This window comes from Mustelus asterias, chromosome 16, assembly GCF_964213995.1.
Source record: "Mustelus asterias chromosome 16, sMusAst1.hap1.1, whole genome shotgun sequence".
NCBI lineage: Eukaryota > Metazoa > Chordata > Chondrichthyes > Carcharhiniformes > Triakidae > Mustelus > Mustelus asterias.
In genome coordinates, this window is record NC_135816.1 from 7,813,967 (window position 1) to 7,822,732 (window position 8,766).

The window sequence follows — 8,766 nt, forward strand, 5'->3', positions numbered from 1 at the left end:
CTCCCGATAATGTGGCGACCAGAACTGCACACATTACTCTAACTGTGGCCTCAGCAAAATTCTATACAACTCCAACATTACTTACCTGCATGCCTCGATTGATAAAGGCAAGTGCCCCATATGCCTTTTTCACCACCCCAGTAACGCCCTTCCGCATTCAGCAATCTGTGGACAAACATGCCAAGCTCCCTTTGTCCCACAAAACTTCCTAATGTCCTACCATGTACCTTCTTGTTAAAGTACACCTTCCATCGGGTGGATGGAGCTATTACAAGGGGGCATAACTATAGGGTTCATGGTGGGAGATATAGGAAGGATATCAGAGGTAGGTTCTTTACGCAGAGAATGGTTGGGGTGTGGAATGGACTGCCTGCAGTGATAGTGGAGTCAGACACTTTAGGGACATTTAAGCGGTTATTGGATAGGCACATGGAATACACCAGGATGATAGGGAGTGGGATAGCTTGATCTTGGTTTCAGGGTTAAATTCCACTGCCACTTCTCTGCGCATTTGACCATTCCGTTTATATATTCTTGTACCCCACGGCACTCCACCTCACTCTTAACCATCCGTTTAATTTTTGTGTCATCCGCAAACTTATTAATCCTAACCCGCACGTAGTCATCAATGTCATTTATATAAATGACGAATAATAGCGGGCCCAACACACATCCGTATGGTACGCCACTGGACGCTGGCTTCCAGTCACTAAAGCAGCCTTTATGGCTGGTCGGCTTATGATGAAAGAGAGGAGGTGTGGGATAGAGGGAAAGTTGGCCGATTGGATAGGTAACTGGCTATCTGATCGAAGACAGAGGGTGGTGGTGGATGGATAATTTTCGGATTGGAGGCAGGTTGCTAGCGGAGTGCCACAGGGATCAGTGCTTAGTCCTCTGCTCTTTGTGATTTTTATTAATGACTTAGAGGAGGGGGCTGAAGGGTGGATCAGTAAATTTGCTGATGACACCAAGATTGGTGGAGTAGTGGATGAGGTGGAGGGCTATTGTAGGCTGCAAAGAGACATAGATAGGATGCAAAGCTGGGCTGAAAAATGGCAAATGGAGTTTAACACTGAGAAATGCGAGGTGATTCATTTTGGTAGGACTAATTTAAATGTGGATTACAGGGTCAAAGGTAGGGTTCTGAAGACAGTGGAGGAACAGAGAGATCTTGGGGTTCATATCCACAGATCTCTAAAGGTTGCCACTCAAGTGGATAGAGCTGTGAAGAAGGCCTATAGTGTGTTAGCTTTTATTAACAGGGGGTTGGAGTTTAAGAGCCGTGGGGTTATGCTGCAACTGTACAGGACCTTGGTGAGACCACATTTGGAATATTGTGTGCAGTTCTGGTCACCTCACTATAGGAAGTGCTGGAAAGAGTGCAGAAGAGATTTACCAGGATGCTGCCTGGTTTGAAGGGTAGGTCTTATGAGGAAAGGTTGACGGAGCTAGGGCTGTTCTCTCTGGAGCGGAAGAGGCTGAGGGGTGACTTAATAGAGGTTTATAAAATGATGAAGGGGATAGATAGAGTGAACGTTCAAAGACTATTTCCTCGGGTGGATGGAGCTATTACAAGGTGGCATAACTATAGGGTTCATGGTGGGAGATATTGGAAGGATATCAGAGGTAGGTTCTTTATGCAGAGAGTGGTTGGGGTGTGGAATGGACTGCCTGCAGTGATAGTGGAGTCAGACACTTCAGGAACATTTAAGCGGTTATTGGATAGGCACATGGAGCACACCAGGATGATAGGGAGTGGGATAGCTTGATCTTGGTTTCAGATAAAGCTCGGCACAACATCGTGGGCCGAAGGGCCTGTTCTGTGCTGTACTGTTCTATGTTCTATGTTATCACCCTCTGAACTGTGCGACGATTCCGCTACGAATAGCAATAACGAATTCAACAGCATTGGACTGCAAATGGCGTAAGTGCTTATTATTGCACATTTACAACACAGTATGGTGGGAAGTATGCGTTTTCACCTTCTGAATTATTGAAGCTATTATTTTTATAATACTTTATACAATAGAAAACGCATGCACCTTTTGTCGGGTAGATTGGCGATTTTCAGTGGAATTGCCAAGTAACGCTTGAAAGCAACATGCGGTGCTATAGCACGACAAAGGAACGAGTCGCAAAAGAATTCTTGGAATTAAGATAATAACGAACTGAATTTTCTGAATTAAATGTAAAAATAGGAATAGGGAATTTCCAGCACGTTCCGCCCTTGCTTTCTGAAGTATTGACAGAAAACAGCGGGTGCAGATTGCCATTTTGAAATTTGTCGTGGCAATTACTGATTATGAAGGGAATATGGAGTTCGCAAGTAATCTTGTAAGGTGTTGTTGATGGAGCTTTGATGGGTTGCTGCGGTGTATCTTGTAGACGTTACACAAAGACGCCACTGTGCATCAGTGGTGGAGAGAGTGCATGTGTAAGGTATAGATGGTGTGCCAATCAAGTGGGCTATTTTGTCGTGGATGATGTTGAACTTCTGAAGTGTTTTCGCCTCCACTACTGGTCTGCACATGAAGGGCAAAGTAATTGTTCTGACGAAGTCAATGGCTTTGCAAGGAGTGGTTCCCGACATTTGGAAAGTGCGCGGAATCGAGGCCGAAGCGCATTTCCGGTGCAGCGGCCCCCGAAATAACAAGGTGCAGATGTTTGTTTGGAAATCAGAGTGAATTGTGATTTACATCCGGGATCTCCACTTCAACCTGGTAGAGATTTAGCGGGTTTACCATCCAGCATCCAGGGACTGCACACAATTCAGACTGGCCCCACAAGCTTGTTCTCTGTCAATATTTCCCTTTAAATTCAACTCAAAATATTGTTTCCCTGGGACCAGACACAATCGGAAAACTGCGAGATGCCAGTTGGTTTACATCCAAACCTGAATCATTCCTGATGTTCCCAGCAAAAGCGTCGAGTTGTAATTGTTTGAGAATGGAACACCGAATTGTTCCAGAAACTGGAATGTAGGATAACGAAAACGAAGAATATTTGCTACTTAAGCATCTCAGATATTTTTAAATCGATCACCGCCGCTTTCGACTCTTATAATGACTTCAGCCGGACGCATCAGGTCTTCGGTATCACCCAGGAATAAAGTTGATGTGCATCCCTTTGTTACTGGGAAGAATGAGTTGACGCGCAAATAGGCGAATGTTTAAGTCGCTCTTATCATTTTCAAAATATCCTCACACTCCTCAAAATTCTAACCCAGATTGCATATTGCGTACTTACAAAGTTTTGCGCCGTCTGTTTCCACATGGGAGAGCTTGACTGTTCATGTCGATTCAGTGAGCAATAGCGATCACCGGTCAGAATTTCCTTCTCTCTTTGGTGGATGTATGCACAACGAATCAGTAGTGACGCAAGTGTTCAAGCTGAAAACTCTTAAAGAGGCGCTGAGAATGTACTTGATTTATACTTGCACAGCTGAAATCAAAATTCCTCTCATTTGCACATTTTTTCTCACCTGATACATTACGCAACTGAATTATTTACAATTCTCCTCCTATTTGTAAGTTACAACGAGTATGCATCCACACACTCCCACATATAACATATTCACAAATAGAGTACACATAAAATAAATGCTTCTTATTTCGCCTTTAACATGAGACCACTTAACCAACAGCGAGTACCTTCTTAACAGTTTGCAAATTTCCCTTTCATCAATCGTCATCAAAAGTAGAAACTTGACCTGAATACTTTTCACCTCGGTTAACCTTCAGGAAATTACTACAGCGAAATGTGCAAAATTGAAAATTTCTCATAACTTTTTCTAAAGTTTTTAAAATTAATTTAAATAATTGCACATCACTAATTGCACTTGAACAAAATCGTAGGCCTTTTTAGAGAACATTTAAAAGTCAATCACATTGCTGTGGATGTGGAGTCAGATGTAGGTTAGACCAGGTAAGGATAGCAAATTTCCTTCGCTAAAGACCAGTACTGAGCCAGATGAGTTTTTACGACAACATTAGCTGTTTAAATCAAGATTTCTTTTTTTTACTTCAAATTTCACCATTCGTCATGGTTGATTTTAAACGTGGCTCTCCAGAGCATTGCGTGGGTCTCGTGATTACTCGTCCAGTAAGTCCAGTCCAAAATGATTATTAGCAATGATAATAAAGTTGGCAACTGAGTTAAGTTTTGATCGATATGAGCACTATTAAGTCATATATTGATAAGTCAAATGGTGACTAATCTTATAAGCTAAACCGGTTTATTCATCACTTCTTTACCATATGCGATATCCTTCTTAAACCTCCCATTACGCGTTTTACATTATAAATTCGAACAGTGGCCAGAAGCTCCACGTTTAAGCCCCACTGAAAGACTTGATGGCCATCTAAATTGCATGCATAATGTTGCGAAACAGGTTGATTATCAGTTTTGTAATACCTCCCAAAATGCCTGATGACAGGCTATAAAGATCAGGAACAAAACAAAATCAGAAAATACCGCAAAATTTCAGCAAGTCTGACAGTAACTGTGGAGAGCGAATAGAGCCACCGTTTCAAGTCAGGATGACGCTGGGGTCAGAACTGATGCTATCAGACCTGCTGAGATTTTCTAACATTTTCTGTTTTTGTTTTCGATTCCATCATCCGCAGTATACTGCATTTATGTAAAGAAAAGGTGTTTCCTGGTGGAACATGATACAGAACGCAAAGGTAAACCACTGCAGTAAGTTGCCAAGCATAATCATGGACCAATCCAATGGAAGACCATGGTCGGCAATGTTCTTTTAGGCCATGGCCCTTGAAGGAGAATCATCCTCGCATTTGGAAACTGCCCCCTACGTTGCAATGTAAACGTTGTATGTTGTAATGATAGCCTTCCAAAAATGGACTCTGGAGACGTTGCTATAGAGGGATATTAGCATGTGAACATGTACAGATTGCTTTCATTGGGGCGGCATGGCTTCTAATATGGGTAAATAAGGCGTGATTCAGGATTTTCAAATTGGAACTGAATTAATTCTGTGCATGTTGCCCCAAGGATCGTCTACACTAATACAGTGCGTCACGAAAGAATGTAATTCTCCTTGAATCCTTACGCAGAGTGCCACGGATGTTTGACAACGATTTATCAATTCAATAAAGTCGCCGGGTGATCAGATATAATGTCGTTTGAAACACAACTTATCGTCTTGCACTATCAGAACATGTCGCAACAATAGCAGTAGTAAAAGAGAACAACAATTGATGCCGCATGAGAAAAGGGAACTGATCGTCAGGAAATTGGACTGTTTTTGTTCAGCTGAAAAATGTTTACGACCGGGCCAGGTCTATGAATATTTGCAGCTTCCAGCTTGCGCAGGTCAGTCAACCTGACCTCCAATCTTGACTTGGTTTTCAGTGTAATTTTGCGAGTGTTCAGCAAGCGTTGTCCAACTTCAGAATCACCAGTTATGCTGGACACTATGTTTTGCGTTTTGTAAGAATGGACTGGTTGGATCCGGTCTTTATTTTGGCTGTTGGGAACATCCAAAGGGATGTGTTGTTTGATGCGATCCACCAGTCACTGGGACGTAGAACCTACATACCAGACATCAGACTGGCACTGAAAATTATATACCACATTAGTCACTTTTATTAGACAGCAAGTCTAACTGGTCCGATGGCAGCATCCAGTTGGTGGAGAATACCACTCGTGTTGCTCCTGCATACTAAGAGTGCAAAATGACTAAATTCACCTGTGGCCCATATTTTCGAGAAATTTCCGCAACTTCCAACCTGTGTGGGAAAGAAGGTTGGCTGGAAATACAAGACTTGAAACAGTGCTTGTCTGCTCTTGAAAGCTGCGCAGAATCAGCTGGGAGCCGGAGAAATCGTATTGAAGGTTTATGCTCCAGAACTTGCCGACACCCTCGCCAAGCTCTTCGAGCACAACTACACCGTTGGCATATACCCGGCAATGTGGAAAATTGCCCAGGTATACCCTGTACACAAGAAACAGTTGAAATCCAATCCGACCTATTGCCGCCCAATCAGTCTATGCTCAATGATCAATAAAATGATGGAAGGTATAACCAAAGGTGCTATAAAGAGGTTTCTGCTCATCAACAACCCGCTCAGGGATGCTCAGTTTGGGTTCAGCCAGGACCTCTCACTCCTCAGCTCCTTACAGAACTGGCTCAAACATGGACAAAAGAACTGATCGCCAGAGGTGAGGTAAGGGTGAACTCCCTTTGCATAAATGCAACATTTTAGTAAGTATAGCATCAAGGAGCCCTGGAAAAACTGGCGTCAAGGCAAATGGGGAAGCAAAAGCCTTCGCTGGCTGGAGTGATATTTAGCACAATGTAAAATGTTTTTGGTGGTTATAGGTCAATAATCTTAGCTACATGACATCACTGCAGGAGTTCTTCAGTCGAGTGTCCTTGGCCAAGTCATCTTCCATCATAATGTCAGACGTGGAGATGTGCGCTGGTGCCTGTACAATGCTCAGCACCATGTACGATTCGTCAGATACTGAAGCAGCCCAGGTCCAATGCAGCAAAACCTGGACAATATCCAGGCCTGGGCTGAAAGTTGAAAGTAATACTCACCACACACAAGTGCAAGCCAATGACTATCTCCAGCAAGACAAAGGATCTAACCATTGGCCCTTGATATTCAATGGCATGACCATCACTGAATCCCCTACTGTCAACACCCTGTGAGTTACCATTGATCAGCAACTGGTCTGGAATAGCAATTTAAATGTGGCTACCAGAGCAATCAAAGTCTACGAATCCTGCAGCGTCTATCTCATCTCCTGACTTCCCAAAGTCTGTTCACCATCCAAAAGGCACAGTCTCAAATTTAACGAAATATGCCCCACTTTCTAAAATGAGTGCAGCTGCAACAATATTCAAGCAGTTCAACAACGTGCACGAAAAAGCAACATTTTTGATTTCTACCCCTTCCACAAACATTAAATCCCTCCACCATTGAAGAACAGTGGCAGGTGACTATACCGAGATGCATTGGAGGTTCAGAGGGTGGAATATTGGTGGGTGGGAGATTTGATTTCGAGGATGAAGTCAGACATCAGGATGGTGACATTGGGGGACCTGGGTGGGAGTCGGGTTGGTGCAACTTTGGGGCTGGTTCAGGAAGGGGAGGGAGCCCAGTTGGGGTACAGGTGTCATGTCGGCCTGGATTCTGGCTCGATCTGGGTGGGGGCGGGTGGCTGCTGGTGGCACGGTTCCGTTGGGTTGGGCTGTTGGGTCAGGACGGGAAGGGGAGTCTAGCTGTGTCGAGGGGGTTGGCTTGGTGGATGAGCGTGGGTACAACTGGGTCAGGATCAAGTTGCGATAGCTGAGGGATGAGATTCAGGCCCCTGGATTAGGCGGGGAAATCCCGTTCGAGTGGGGGTGGGGGACATATCATGGGGGTGAGGTCGGGGTGGGGAATACCATTGAGGGGTGGTTAGTGTGGAGTTTGTTACCGCTGCAGGGTGTGGGTAGTGTCCATGCGTGGAACTGCCTGGGCGAATTACACAGAAGTCAAAAGAGGTTTTACTTCTTCTAAGCTTTTTTGAGTAACTACTTGTGTAACCCTTGTGGATTGTTTGAAGTTCGTGGTTTAAATTCCTTTGTCAGATGGTCCCCAATTGTCCCGGGGGTGTTTGCACTTTTGGAGAAATTTAATGAGGTATTTCCCAGCACATTTTGTGTCCCCCGCCCCCCGCCGCCAATCCGACACTGGGGAGCGCGATTGTTGTTGCTGAAACCCATCCAGGGTTATCAAGTTAGATTGAACACTTTTCAGGATAGAAATAACAGAAGAAGCATGTCTACATTTTGCAAGTTTTTCAACTAAATTAAAGTTTGGCGACAGTCATTTCCTTGTTCATTCACCAAAGCAATACCTTTCGTAATCAGAGTCAACACGAAATTAGCGATGCATGTGATCAAGAAATACCAGTGATCATGGGTGATTTTAATCTGCACATAGGTTGGGCAAATCAAATTAGGCACAATTCTGTAGTGGAGGAATTCCTGGAGTGTATACGGGATGGCTTTCTTGACCAATATGTGGAGGAACCAACTAGAGAGCAGGCCATCTTAGGCTTGGTACTGTGTTATGAGCAGGGAATCATTGCCAATCTAGCTGTGTGAGACTTCTTGGGGATGAGCGAACATAACATGGCACAATATTTTAGCAAGATGGAGAGTGAAGTAGTTGATTCGGAAACTAGGACGCTGAACCTTCATAAAGGAAACTATGAAGATATGAGGCGTGAGTTGGCCTTGATAGATTGGGGAGTGTTACTTCAAGGGATGTCAATAGATAGGCAATGGCAAACATTCAAGGAAAGCATGAGGGATCTGCAGCAACTGTTTATTCCTGTCTAGCACAAACGCAAAACGGGTAAGAGGGCCAATCCATGGCTTACAAAGGAAATTACAAATAGTATCCGATCCAAGGAAGAAGCATCAGATTGACCAAGAAAAATAATAGTTCTGATGATTGGGAGCAGTTGAGGATTCAGCAAAGAAGGACCAAGGGATTGATTAAGAAGGAGAAATACACTACGAAAGTAAGCTTGCAGGGAGCATCAAGACTGACATTAAGAGTTTCTATAGATACGTGAAGACAAAGAGGTTGGAGAAGACAAATGTCCTCTACAGACAGAAACGGGGGAATGTATAATAGGGGACAAAGAAATGGCTTAGCAGCTGAATACATACTTTGGTTCTGTCTTCACAAATGAGGACACAAATCGGATACCAGAAATGTTGGAGAATGCAAGAAATAGTGG